Source organism: Alosa pseudoharengus, unplaced genomic scaffold (genome assembly GCF_046254945.1).
Source record: "Alosa pseudoharengus isolate Yale_2024_CS ecotype anadromous, Long Island Sound unplaced genomic scaffold, YU_APseudo_1.1 YU_APseudo_1.1_scf_6, whole genome shotgun sequence".
Lineage (NCBI taxonomy): Eukaryota > Metazoa > Chordata > Actinopteri > Clupeiformes > Clupeidae > Alosa > Alosa pseudoharengus.
This window is the reverse complement of record NW_027468848.1, coordinates 12,762,646-12,777,001: the sequence shown is the minus strand read 5'-3', so window position 1 is coordinate 12,777,001 and position 14,356 is coordinate 12,762,646. Positions and strand designations below refer to the sequence as shown.

Here is a 14,356-nt window from a genome sequence, read left to right as displayed (position 1 = left end):
GCTACATTTTGGTAGGGCAGAAAGCCTTGTCTAACTTTTCTTTAATAGCCGATCATTTTGGGCTACATTAAAATTACATATTTTACAGTACTTTGCTGTAGGCTATGCTTAAATCATTTCATAGATCTCATCCCATCAGTTAAGTTTGCACCGTTCTCATCACGTTAAACCAGCGAAGCATAGCAACGTTGTTGCTATGAGTAAACAAAACTATTTTTTGCGTTCCGCCAGGTTATGCGATATATAGGCTTATTACACGGCTCTTCATAGTGCTGCAGAATGCTCCATTCACTTGAATGGGCCTTCCCAACGTTCGGCGGTCTGCTAATTCTGAATAACAGACCGTTGCTAAGTATAACAGACCGCTGTCAAGGAAAATGGTCTTTGTGCTTCTAAGTCAATTCTTTCATATCACTACGCAAGGATTGGAACTTTATTCAAAAGTGAAAGCAGACGGTTGATCAGCTGTGTTCTAAAGAATGTTTGATTCAAGTTCAGCGTGTGTTGTTGCGAACTATTTGTTTCTCAGCAAAAGCCATGATGAAACAAATAGGCTATAGCCTAGGCTATGTAGGCTAAAGAGTCATATCGTGGGGAGTTTATTGTGTCGTTTTGCTGCGCGTCGGGGTCCGGTTCGCCCTGTCGGGACCTATCTCCCGACAATGACCGGCGTTCTATACATTATCCCTTACTAAATATATTGAGGAATGCGATCGTTGAGGTGCCATGCCCCAACATTGCATGACACATTAAACAACGAGATCCGCTTTCCCGGACAGCTCGTGCAATTGAATAGAGCTGTCCTTTGCTGACACTTTCGCCTGTAACTGTTTCTTTGCATCCATTTGCCTTATATTAGGGCCTATCTGAAGCTGATTGATTGTGAACTGGGCAGCTGCTTGTCTTGCTCTGATAGGCTACCAATCAACAACAAACGTATTGTGGGTTGTAATTGGTTATCTTTTCTAAAACGAAATGTCTCACGTCTTTGGGCGCACTAACTGCATGCACTGCCTAATTTTTGGCTTCCCGCCAGCTCCCGTTTATTATTTCCTGTCCCGTCCCAATCACGTTACCAACAGTGAAATTTACTCCCGTACTGCGGGAAACCCGCGGGAATACCGTGACCCGCGGGAGTCCCGAAAAATTGTCACCCTCTACTGCACTATCGCTGAGACAACTATCCTCACTGTCCTCCGGGGGAGCTCTGACGTGAGGTTGCGCGATTACGCGCTTGCCGTAAAACACGGATGGTTTCATTCGGATCTGCATAAAAATAAATAGCTTTTGTATTCATATCCCAGCATGGTGTATCCCACCATGGTGTCTGTATAAAGACTATTGAAAATAACTAAGCAAAATACAAAGGATTACCTAGATAAGCCGTCCTGAAAAGCGTTTTTCTATATAGCGCTAGCTAGCGGTTAGCATTAGTCTTATGGTCTACTGTCGCTAATATGCTACAAAGCTAAATATTATAATAACTTCAAAAATACTTGTCACACATATTTCACCTCATTACATCGAGTGTATAAGCACACAATAAGCAGGTCAGTATTTTTATCTTAGCAAAACTTACCTTATATACACCTCAGGATCAAACTTTCCCGCCTCATATCAAGAGCACCTGGCTGCAGACCTATGGGGAGTGGAGCTCCACTCCAGAACGGAAATACGTCACCTCCACTGTCTATGACGCACCTCCACTCCGCCCCTACAGTGGTGGCTGCCTGGCCGCGCTTTTTAAAAATGTGTGTGCACATCTTGGAGGAGCTACGTGAAAGAAGATATCTCTTGAGAGACTTGTACAAGTTATACAGATGTAAGTTTGTAATGTTTTGATAATAAAGGAGTTAAAGATATAGCACGACGTCTGTTTTTTCATGTCAGTAAGTCAGCAGGTTATAGTAGTCTTACTCGCTAGCTGCTAATGTAGCTAGTAGCTCTAATAGGTGACAGGCTTACTTTATGCGTTTATTTTCTTCCTAACCCTCATTTCTCTCCCCAGATACAGACCATTCTCTGATAGTATATGTCTGTGATTGGTGGGTAAAGTGGCATTCTATGCCAATCTGATACTATTGGATACTCTCTAAGAGAGTCTCTTGATACCAACTGCTACAGTGTATTTTCTCCCCAGAAACAAGCACATTTTGTAGATTAACTGATGGTAATTGGTTATTTTAATGATGTCGTCACCAATGCATGATAACTTTAGGTAACTTGTACTGTCAAATTGTCAGTCTGAGGTAAATTGATGAAGGTGAAGACCGTTTATCTAGAGACAGCAGTGCGACCCTATTCAAGGTAAGTACCCTCTATTGTAGCAAACATGGGGAAAGCCTTCAGATGAGTTACCCTCCTTGTTAGGCTTCAGATGTAGGCCTAGAGGTAAAATTAATTGATATTGACTTTTAGTAGTTGAGTTTACATGGCTCTAAAGGGTCGATTAATTCATTCATGGTGCAGCATAAATAGCTGCTATAGTAGATGGAGACGTCCTGCGTGTCGTTCGTCTAAGCAGTTGATAGACTTTTGTCTCTATTGTCTGGTTTGGTGTAGGCTACAGTAATTAAGTATATGTATTTTTCTAACTTAAATTAGTAACGTTAACGTTACTTGATGATGGTGCGCCTTTTAGCTGAAACCGATTAAATTGCCAATTTACGTGCGCTCGGAGGTGAGACGAAAGCTGCTCAAGCGCTCAATAGCCTAATAGAGACACCTTACTAACACCTGTTAATATGTGTGTTTAAGTTAACAAATTACATATAAAATGAGACAGGGCAAGTGAATGTGCACTCACTTTCCGATGTTGAAGCATTAATTGTGGCGCTGATTTTGGCACTAGAGATTTTCGTTAACGTTATGCGTTGCTGTCAGTCTGAGGTAAATTGATGGAGGAAGAGAGGGAGCTGCCACTCGGGGCTTGTCAGTGAATTGACGCAGCAAGATAGGTTAAGTGCCCGAAATGGAAATAGTACTACATATGTGGTGGTGATAGTTGTTGAGTTCACATGAATCTTATCTGTTGATTATTTTATGGTGATGAAATAACGAATTACTTCGATTAAGCATAGGCTTAGTGCGTAGTGTAGCATAGTTTGTTGAGCGTGAAGACCTCATTTCGTTTTTCTTAATAGTAAATAAATAAATAATAAATATTGTTAATAATGCTGTATAAATAATGTTGTTTGTATTGTCTGGTTTGATGGAAGAGGATACAGTAGTGCTATTCAAGTAGATTTTCTAACTCTAACCCTAGTTGATGTTGGTCCACCGTAGCGCTCGGAGGCAAGATGAGCGCTACAGTATGCTCAAGCGCTCGATATGATAAATAGAGAGAGAGAAAAAACGGCTGTCGTTGGTGAAGATGTAGGTAACAGTATTCAAGTAGATTTGCTAACTTTAGGTAGTGATGTAGTGGAGGCTAAACGCAGTTTATCCACCTCAGACATTTCAGAAGTAGAGTTTATCCTCTTATTAGAGTTTATCCACCTCTCAAAGTAGTTTATTCAACAAGTGCAACTTTTAACATTAAAAAAACACACTGTATGATCCACATTCACAATATGTACACACAACAATCTAGGTACTGGTATTGTTAAAAACATGATGGTGGCACTAGTCAGTGCATCAAGTTTACTCTGCTGTTTGTTTTACCTTGGCGCATGCCTCTGTCATGGTCAGGCTTACCCACACACTGCAACATTTGTTAATTCTTTAGGGCAGTACAGGAACATGCCTTACTCACGCAACACATAAGTTGTTGTATGGTATATCACTAAACTCACAAACCACATTACTGGTTATAGTGTCAGTAGTGCATCATTTTCTCTCACTTTAGTCATGTTTCTTTTTTGGCACGTATGCCACACCCACAAGCACTGCATCACTGATTGGTGTTGTATTTTTACACTTGTGTTGTATTTTTACACTTGTATTAATTAAACTTACATATTCTACTGCTCTTCATACTATCCATTCTGCAGAATACACTTATTCTTACTACTTATAATGTTACTGTTTCTGCACTACAATAGTACTGTTGCCACACTGCACATAGCTGTACATATCTGTCTATATGGTTCATACTGAATATCCATATTTATTCTATTTTTCTGTAACATATTCTGTTAATACACTACATATATTTATATTATTCTTAATACTATTATATTGTTACTGCTACTACATTGCACATATCTGTACACGTTCATAAATTGTTCATATTACATAGCCATATTTGTTCTGTTCTTATAAGATAACTGCTAATACACTGCACATATTTATATCTAATTTATATTACTCTAAACCACCTTCTGTAAACCAACTGCATACTACTGTCTACACTGTGCTATATTTCTTGTTCTGCCTATGCACCACCTGTCTAAACTTTGTGTGTTACATTGCACTTTTTTGCCGTTCTGGTTAGACACAAACTGCATTTCGTTGTCTTTGTAGCCTGTGTTTTTAAACTGTTCTTGGCACGTATGCCACACCCACTTGCACTGCATCACTGATTGGTGTTGTATTTTAGTGCGTACACACTCACTTTGCCAGTCGTTTTGAACTGTTCTTTGCACATGTCATACCCACAAGCTCTGCATCAATATTTCAGGGTTGTGCAAAACACTACATCAGAGGTTGACATTGCAGTAAGTGCACACTTACTAGCCTGTGTTTTTAAACTGTTCTTGGCACGTATGCCACACCCACAAGCATTGCATCACTGATTGGTGTTGTATTTTAATGCGTACACACTCACTTTGTCAGTCGTTTTGAACTGTTCTTTGCACACACATTTTACGTACACATCAAGTTTACTCTGCTGTTTGTGTTACTCACACACTGGTTGATATTGCATCACTGATTGGTGTTGTATTTTAATGCGTACACACTCACTTTGTCAGTCGTTTTGAACTGTTCTTTGCACACACATTTTACGTACACATCAAGTTTACTCTGCTGTTTGTGTTACTCACACACTGGTTGATATTGCAGTATGCACACTTACTAGCCTGTGTTTTAAAACTGTTCTTGGCACGTATGCCACACCCACAAGCACTGCATCAATATTTCAGGGTCGTGCAAAACACTACATCACAGGTTGACATTGCAGTAAGTGCATCACTGGTTGGTATTGTATTTTTAGTGCGTACACACTCACTTTTTTCCTGTTTTGTTGTTCTTGGCACTTATGGCACACTCACAAACATGGTTGGTATTATATTTATACCTGTTCTTGGCACCTGTCTTACTCACACTACATGTTCTACGTGGCGACTACAAACGAGGACTCAGAACACAGCCCTGCAGTACACCCGTGTTGATGATCACTGCTGAGGTTGAGGTTTCAACAAACACAAATCGCTGGTTAATATTGTATTTAAGTACGTACACACTCACTTTGCCTGTGTTGTTGAACTGTTCTTGGCACATGCCATACTCACACACCGATTCACTGATAAATGTTGTCAATTGTACAATAAGTGGGGACTTACTTTCTTGTGTTTTAAAACTGTTCTCGGCACATATGCCACACTGACACACACCGCATCATAGTCAATAGTAGGCCTACAAGGTCCAGCATATACTACTGCATCACTGGTTGATGTTGTATTGCTGTAAGTACACACTCACTTTCTTGTGTTGGACCGGTTCTTGGCACCTGCCATACTCATGGTCAATGTTTCAGGCTCATGCACACACAGTACATCGCTGTTCGATATTGCACTGCTGTAAGTGTAAGTACACACTTACTTTCCTGTGTTTTTTGACCTTATCTTGGCACATGCTGTACTCACACCACATGCTCCATGATGAAACAACAAAAGAGGACTCCGAACACAGCCCTACAGTGCACCCATGTTGATCATCAGTGATGAGGAAGAGTGTTCACCGACCCACCTCTGGCCTACCAGCATTAAGCATTTTTCCAGCTACGCGCACGGATGGCTGTATTAAGGTCGAGTGCCATTACAAATTAAAACGGCATATTGCTCGATGTCGGCAGTAGGCCTAGTTCTACATACATTTAGGTTACACAGAACGTTGCAAATTGACATTACAGTATATCAAATTTGTGGAATTTCTGAAATTATCGTACGTGTAATTCAGATAAAATGAACGTAGGCTACGCACAAAAAACCGTGCGTATGCCACTCTTCCAGGGGCCTCATTTATAAAAATGTTGCGTAGAAACCATCCTTCATTTGATCTTAGATCATTTCTGAAAACAGTCAATACAAATAAATTGTCAATTCAATATTGATCAACATTCTTTGTTTTAATACAGTACTGCAGAAACAGCAGAATGATACTCAGAACACACTAATGAACAACCAATGCAACTTTGAATGCAAAAAAAAGCAAAGTTGTTGAAACCAATTTTAAAGTTAACCAATAATGATAAGGGAGAAACCAGATGTCTACTGAATTTGCATTCTTATAGAACTTGATGATGCCAATAATATTATCCTAAGACAGATCTATTTATCATTTTTAATTAATTAAAAAAATAATTCTGAACTGGCAGCAACAGAGGCCTCAGGTAATGATAGTAGGTCAAATATTAGATTGGTGAGAACACTAAATATACTAGATCACCTGTAAGAATGTTTCAATCATTCTATTGTAGGTCTTGGTGTTTTTTTAGATATTATGAAATAAGTAAGCTATTCGTTTTTTCACTTTCTTAAGTGGGCTATAGTTCTCATTAGCAGTTTTATGCCAAACATGAAACATTAAGCTGCGTCCAAAAACGACTTTAAAAATCTTCTGATATTGATATGGTAAAGAAAGACATGAGATCGTTGGTCTTGGAATTTTGAAAATGCATCGCACTTAGACCTCAGATTACTTGCAGTACCCCGGCATTAGGCCTACCACAAGGAAATGGTCGTACGTCAAGTTTGAACCTGACGTGGAGATAAGCACTTTTCCACGTCAAAGACGGTTTTTATAAATCTGAGCGTTGGCATGGGTACGCACGGTCTAAGATAAAATCTGTGCGTAAGAACGCTTTATAAATGAGGCCCCAGATGTGCCAATTATAAATCACAAATGAACGTGAACTTGTGGGCCTACACAATAACCACACAATTGCTTAATTTAGCCTAACAGTGTGGCGCAGCGGTAAGATAGCCTTCCACAGAAAGTGCACCTCACATATGCCTACTCCATTAAAAAAAAGCAGCCTGTAACTCACCCATTAGAAGTTCACTCTATAGAGTATACGGGCCTTCTGTTCAGCAGTCATTGATGATAATCGTTGAAACCCAACTGCCTGACTCTGCAGGGGCCTCATTTATAAAAGGGTTGCGTAGAAACCATCCTTCATTTGATCTTAGATAATTTCTGAAATGATCGTACGTGTGATTCAGAGAAAACGAACGTACGCACAAAAAAACGTGCGTACACCACCCTTCCAGATGTGCCCATTATAAATCACAAATGAACGTCAACTTGTGCGCAGCCAGATGGTTTTAGGTATCCGCCTTGTAAACACCCCCTCATCAATATCATTAGCATATGTTTTAATGAAATCAATGGGGTAGGCCTACCTTTTGAAGGAAAGACCTCTAGGCCTATAGGATTATGCTAAAACCATGCATAATCCTATACGTTATGGTACAGTAGGCTACTGTACGTTTCCAATATGACCCAGGGTAATATGCTGATTTAGCCTACAAAACAGAGGACTAAATTATAATATGTCATGTAGGCTTAACGTTTCTTTTAGGATAGGCTATGTTTTTGCTGAAAAAGTAGCCTAGTTCGCCGGTCATTATTCATTCATTCTACATATCTTTGCGATCGTTTTCTTTCAATAATGTCCAATGGCTTAAACATTGTCCTTTATTGTTTGCTTTAAGCCTACCTTTATATTTTAGCCTACATTATCCAACTCACGTATTGTCATCTGATCTTGGGCACTGCCAGTCAAAAAAAAGCAAACAGGTGCGCGCTCTGCACCTCTTTACGCAACTCCGACGCAACACTAAATATGAAGATGCCCTGCTTTCAGAGGATAACTTCCGTCCCTTGGTTGTGTAGGCTATATATGATATAAAATATCTATAGCTTACATTGTATACAGTAGCTTACATTCAAATATTACCTTTCTGTTACGGAGCTGGGAATAGGCCTATGAGCGCAAATTAGGATGTAGTGGAGGCTAAACGCGAGTAGTTTATCCACCTCTGCAATTTCAGAAATAGAGTTTAGGACTACCCACCTCTTAGTTTATCCACCTCTCAAAAGAGTTTATTCTCTTTTAACATTTAAAACGGTATTATACAATACTATCCTATATTCCCAATACTGTACATTAACCTCCACCATTATCAAACATGTTCTGAATGCCTTTTTTAAAAATCCGATACCGCATGGGCAGTCCACCTCACCGAGATTAAGGACTTAACGTCAGAATTGCTAAGATTTAGTCTCCTCCTGTTCTCATCTTTCTTTTCGCTTGAGTGTGCCACTTTTATACTTACTAATTGCTGATTGCATTCCTGAATATTATAACTAAGTTACAACACATCCAGCAGTAGCCTCACAACGAATGACAGGAAGTAAGAACATTGGGATAAACACATTTTCCCCATTCCCAGCAGACCTTGTTCCTTTGTAAATTGGACAATAAATAAAGAAATGTAATAAGTTGCAGGTATTTTTTTTTTATTTCTAACTCATATTGTAGCCTATGTTTTAACATCTGAACGTAAACTTAATGCAAAAAATAAGGTCACCATGACTTATAGTTATAAGGCATCTGAGTGGTATAAATAGGTGTCAATCCTTCTTTGTAAAATAATGTAATATGACAAAACAATTTGAACATCTGAACACTACTGAGATAGCTACAGCTAATTTAGGCTGGGTCACGAGTTTTATAGCGCATCTTGAAGATATGAGCTTTCAGAAAAGATATGCTTTAGCTTATTGAATTAGATTTTGGGGTTTGGAGGTCATGCAAATGGTTGTAACATTCTCCAAATGCTTATGTGTAAGTGCTTGCATTTTTCAGTGCTAGGATTTGCAGAAATGGAGCGCATTTTTCGCTACAAAGGTATGTTGGCAGACTTTTTCGCTGTTATACAATTTGATTTGATGTTGTTGTTTTTTTAACATAATCACTTTTTTGTGTAGACCAAATATTACACAGGTGCAGGGAACCATGTCGTCCTGCTGGTCACTACCACTGCCCTAACTGTGAACGTACAGTGGTACGAAGAGTAGACATGGGGAGACATTTGAACATATGCCACCCCAACCTCCGCTCTACACTGCCTGACCTCCGCTCCACACAGCCTGACCTCTGCTCTACACAGCCTGACCTCCGCTCCACACAGCCTGACCTCCGCTCCACACAGAGTGACCTCCAGTCTGCACAGCCTGACCTATGCTCTACACAGCCTGACCTCCAGTCTGCACAGCCTGACCTATGCTCAACACAGCCTGACCTTCGCTCCACACAGCCTGACCTCCGCTCCACACAGCCTGACCTCCAGTCTGCACAGCCTGACCTCCGCTCCACACAGCCTGACCTCCAGTCTGCACAGCCTGACCTCCGCTCAACACAGCGTGACCTCCAGTCTGCACAGCCTGACCTCCAGCCTCCACTGCCTGACATCCAGTCTGCACTGCCTGACCTCCAGTCCAACCTCCACCCTGCACTTGCAGACCACCCCTATTCATGTAATCGTACAGCGCCCCCCAAGACGCCCCGACATGTGAAGTGCCCTCACTGCACCCTTGTTCTATACAAAAAAAATGTGGCTCTACACATACAAAGACAACATGGCCTACCAAAAGACATAACAGCAAAGTCACACCTAAAAGGTACATGTGTAGACCAAAGCAAAGGCCTGTATGCAGTCAGAAAAACGTCTTGCGGTTTTTCTGTCCCAATACATGTACAGAGAAAAACATGGGGCCAGACAAAAGTTACAAGGTGTGAGATGGAGGACTGCCGGCAATACCACCTGCTCGCCCAGCGGAGTGGCCTCACTCATAGCACCTGTCACCACATCAGGTCCATAGAGTACTGCAACACCTCTGCCACCGAGGTACCACTTCAACAGCAGGTCCTAGACGAAATGCTCTTAAGCAAATTTTTTAATGACTCCAAGGTGGCAGTGTGTAAACACAGACAAAAAGAAGCAGAGAATGCTCAGGCCCCCCTGTGTGTGTTGGTGGAACTTGATGGTTCTAAAAGCAATATTTGCCTTTCAATCCATGAACCAAGGCTACACCACTACAGCACCTTGGGCAGGGTAATAGTAACCTACAACAGAAAAAAGAACACCTGGCATTGCCCCTGTGCAAAGGCACGCACATCTTGTCCTCATAAACATATTGCGAAGTGGCACCTTTTTCAGACAGAAAAACACCTTTTCATGACTGCAACACCAACAACAGCATCACCACCATCAACTCCTCTTACCACAGAGATGGAGAGAACTGTGAGGTATGTGTATGGGAGCAAAAAAATACCTGCCACTCTTCCTGAAGAGGTCACAGCTCACAGACATTACCCTCAGCAGTTGTTTCCGACTGAAACAACTTGCCAGTTGTGTCCAGAGAACCCCAACTTAGAGGAGGCTGTGCGAGTCACCAGCAAAGCTAAAATAGTTGGCATGGAAGGTGTCACACAAAGTAAGTTCAATACATCTTTTGAAATTACACATACATCTAATTGTATACCCTAATGTCTGAATCTATGTCCATTAGACATTTCAACTTACAGAAGAAGGTGCACCAAATGCCAAATGATGTACAGGTACCAGGAGTGGACAGATGGCCTGCACAACTACAATGACCGCGTCATCCTGACGCTGCAGCTGTGTCAGTATTTAAGACACAATCTTCAGGTGTGTGTGAAGCAGCGAGCTATACAAGGCGCTGTGACTCAAGTTGCCTGACAGCAAGAGATGCCATTTGTAAAAAGTGTCAAGTGCCAGGTTTATGAGCTGAGCATGGTGTGAGGCCCTAATATTCTTCTTTTTTTTTATAGAATCATGTGTCTGTGTCCCGAGTCATCAATTCTCTTGAGACTTTGTTAAAGATGAAGTTTCCAGCCAATGAGTTAATTTTTCATGGATACTGCCAATTTGAGGCACTCTGCAACACAGAGTACAAATACTCTTGTGTAAATTGTGGCTTTTACCCTCCAGTGGTGGTTATGGACCTCCACAGGAAAGGAGTGTTCAATTTTGAGGGTATGTCTCCCTTTAGGTTCCATCTATTAACGTAACTCCATATACAGTGATGTCATGTATCTTGTATTGTGTTTTTACAAAATCCAGTTAGTGAGCTGGAACAACCTAGGGATGACTTTCGCGGTAAACACAACATAGAGGCTTTCTGGGAATCTGTTCATCTGCACATGATCAGCCGAGGATTTTTTGAGTGTGAGTTTGTCTAGATTATAAAAACACAGCGGAGAAGCTGTGTGCTTCTGCTCAGAATGAGCATTATTTTAATGGCAATGTATCCCATGAAGTCTCTTCACAGAATCCATTTGTTGTTAAACCAACATATGACAACTGGGCACCTTGGATCGGAAGGGAGACTCGTAAAGGAAGTACTGTGCTTAACACCGAGTTCGAAAAGGCCCCAGTGCAGAGCTGCTCGGCTAAACCTCAGTTATGCGATATAACAGAGGACCGCCTGGTTGATGAGCTGCTGAGGCAAAAGGTACAATCACTGATGATTGTTTTTGTTTGTTTTTCTTACTTTCAATGAAATGTATGTCCACTTCCCACGACTAATGGGAAACACAGATTATGAATTCAAATCATTTTTAGGTGTCCACCATTCGCAACCTGTGCAAATCCTGCAACATGGACACAAAGGGGTCACGCATGGACCTTGTGAACCGGTTACGGGGGGAAATGAAGAGCAGGCAGACCTATGACAAGGTGTTTCAGTCGATTTGGGGGGCCTCTGGTGAGTAATGTGAAAATGTAGATTTATTACAATAATTAAATCACGGTAGAGAAGGAAGTTAGACTAAATATACATACACACACATATATACATATATATTTTATTCTTTCATAGGTGGATGGTCTGTCATTATGTGCCCTCATGGAATTGTTTACAGCCTTAAATTCAATTTAAGAGCTGAAAGCCCCAGGGACTTTGCAGATGTACTTCTGTCGTGGAAGCATTTGCCAAATGTCTGTGTGTATGACTTTGCGCGGGGGTTGGTAGCCCATACCAATTTAAGAGTCCCAGACAACCCTCCATTTCAGCCCTTTGAGGGAAGGCTTGCTGAGCCAACACCTAACAATGTAGAGGCTGCCACACATGGACAACTTAAAGTGCATCTCCCGTGGCTGGTAGAGAGACTCAGTCAACCGGATTCCAATGGCCATCCTGTGACAGGCTCAGGAAAGCACTACGTCCTCTATGACAAATTCCACCAGTCAAACACAAAAGATCCACAGGATGTGCTGCGCAGAATCTTCATTGTTCCTGAACTGCAGGCAACTCTGAACAGTCAGGTGGCTGAGCAACTGTTCGCTTGTCTGAGGAAGAACAATTACTTTCTAAACAACATGGGACCATCTGCTCACATCTTCCTAATGCGGAACATCATAGAGCACAGGAACAACCAGCAAAACAACACACTGCTGAAACGCCAGCTGAGAAGGGGTCTTCAGGTTCAAGACCTGAACAGTGTCACCCTGTCAGACTTGGGCCAAGTGCTACTAGGTTAACATCAAACTTTACATCTTCCACATAATTTCCGTTACAAAGTCTTTTGACAATCGCATAATGCTGTTTTCTGTTTTGTCCTTCTTACCTAATCTTAAGGTGCAAAAACATTGCCAGACAGAACATCACAGCAAAGTCATCCGGAAGGTCTACAGCCACCTGTAATTGAAGTGTCACCGCAAAGTGAACCTTGTCTGTTGAACGCTTCAACTCACTGTGGGCAGGACTGTGCAGCACTGACTGTCATTGTTAATATCAGGCCCTGCAGAAGTTCGTGGGGACCTAATGGAGTTCATCCCCTTCAGGAAAAGCTGGTATAAATTAAAGACTAAACTTTTCTGAACAAGACTTGCCATATTGTCTGTACATTTTCTCTGGGTTGATTGCTAAATTGAAGCATTTTTACCAGTGCCACTTCTTTGGTTGTGTCTTCCTAACAGTTCAACTACGTACTGAATGACAGTGGGCCAGCAAATGAGCTCATTGTTAAAGCTGGTCCAACATGTCTTACCAGGGAGAATGTACTGACCTTGGGGACAAACAGGGAGATGGACTCTGTGGTGGGTAAAATATGTGGTTATGGAAAGACAAGGTGCTATGTAATCCATCATGAATACCTTGTTTTAGTCCTATAAATAATGGTAAGACTTTGTCTACCACACGTACGGTCGGATTGTCTGTGAGATACTTTTTGTCTCTTTATGGTTTGACACATTATTTTTACCAGAAAGGTTTAAGAAAGGTGTTGTTTTACAGGTGGGGAATGCTTGTTTGAGGTTGGTTCAGGAGATGGTCCAACTTCAGGTATGTCTGCATGCATGTTTTGAATGATAACTTTGCCAGTAGTGTCTACTGTAACAGACACAACAACAGAGCTGTATTTTTCTGTAGGGGAAAGATGTTTTCATCATGGACCTTCACACGCCCCCAACATGGCTCCCACCCATGGATTGTGACCCTCTGCATAGTCTTCCTGTAAGTATGCAGGCATACATGTAGCTTGAATACGGATAGAAATGAAATGATTCACAATAACAAAAAAAAAAACATTCTTCTTTAAGGTGGATTACGCGAAGAAGACACTGATATTTCCTCTGTGGACTCGAGGGCATTATCTGCTTTGTGTAAGTGACCGGGCATCCTTAAAAAGTTTGTCAAGTAACAATATTGACTAAAAGGTTGTAAAACCCAGTAGTAAATTTCAGTAACCTTGATGTTAGGGGGAAAAAAGCTTTAACTTCCATCTTATTGTCAAGACTGTGTTCCCTTAGGTCATGGAGCCACTGAAAACATTAATCTTGTTCATGGACTCGATGTATGCCAAGAAAGAACAAGGCTTTGGGCACAAGCCTTATCAACACATTTTGAGGTTACAATAGGATGATTTACCATGGCAGTCATGTTCCCCTGACTAGCCAAAAGCCATATCAAAATACTAGTCAGTGTCTGGGCAGTCACGTTCCCCTGACTTGCCCACATTAAAGTAACTACTCTTGACAATCACGTTCTATTTACTTGTCAGAGCTGCATAAGCGCTGAATTATATTCTATGTGTATTGTTTCAGAGATTCCTTCTAATACTATTTTGACTCTTAACAGGGCTCTTGCACAGAGGATAGCACCA

General features: G+C 41.2%; 3 long non-coding RNA genes across 3 annotated transcripts; all 3 read left to right on the top strand.

The window, feature by feature from the left end:
- Positions 1-10,534: 10,534 nt before the first annotated feature.
- On the top strand, positions 10,535-11,203 carry LOC143106436 (uncharacterized). Its single transcript, XR_012983687.1, has 3 exons — positions 10,535-10,665; positions 10,741-10,880; positions 11,024-11,203. It is a non-coding gene; the product is annotated as an uncharacterized LOC143106436 (long non-coding RNA).
- Positions 11,204-11,358: 155 nt separating this feature from the next.
- Positions 11,359-12,210, top strand: LOC143106779 (uncharacterized). Its single transcript, XR_012983737.1, has 4 exons — positions 11,359-11,420; positions 11,513-11,706; positions 11,817-11,958; positions 12,073-12,210. It is a non-coding gene; the product is annotated as an uncharacterized LOC143106779 (long non-coding RNA).
- A 1,277-nt stretch (positions 12,211-13,487) lies between these two features.
- On the top strand, positions 13,488-13,840 carry LOC143106182 (uncharacterized). The gene is made up of 3 exons (XR_012983641.1): positions 13,488-13,536; positions 13,624-13,707; positions 13,794-13,840. It is a non-coding gene; the product is annotated as an uncharacterized LOC143106182 (long non-coding RNA).
- Positions 13,841-14,356: the final 516 nt, after the last annotated feature.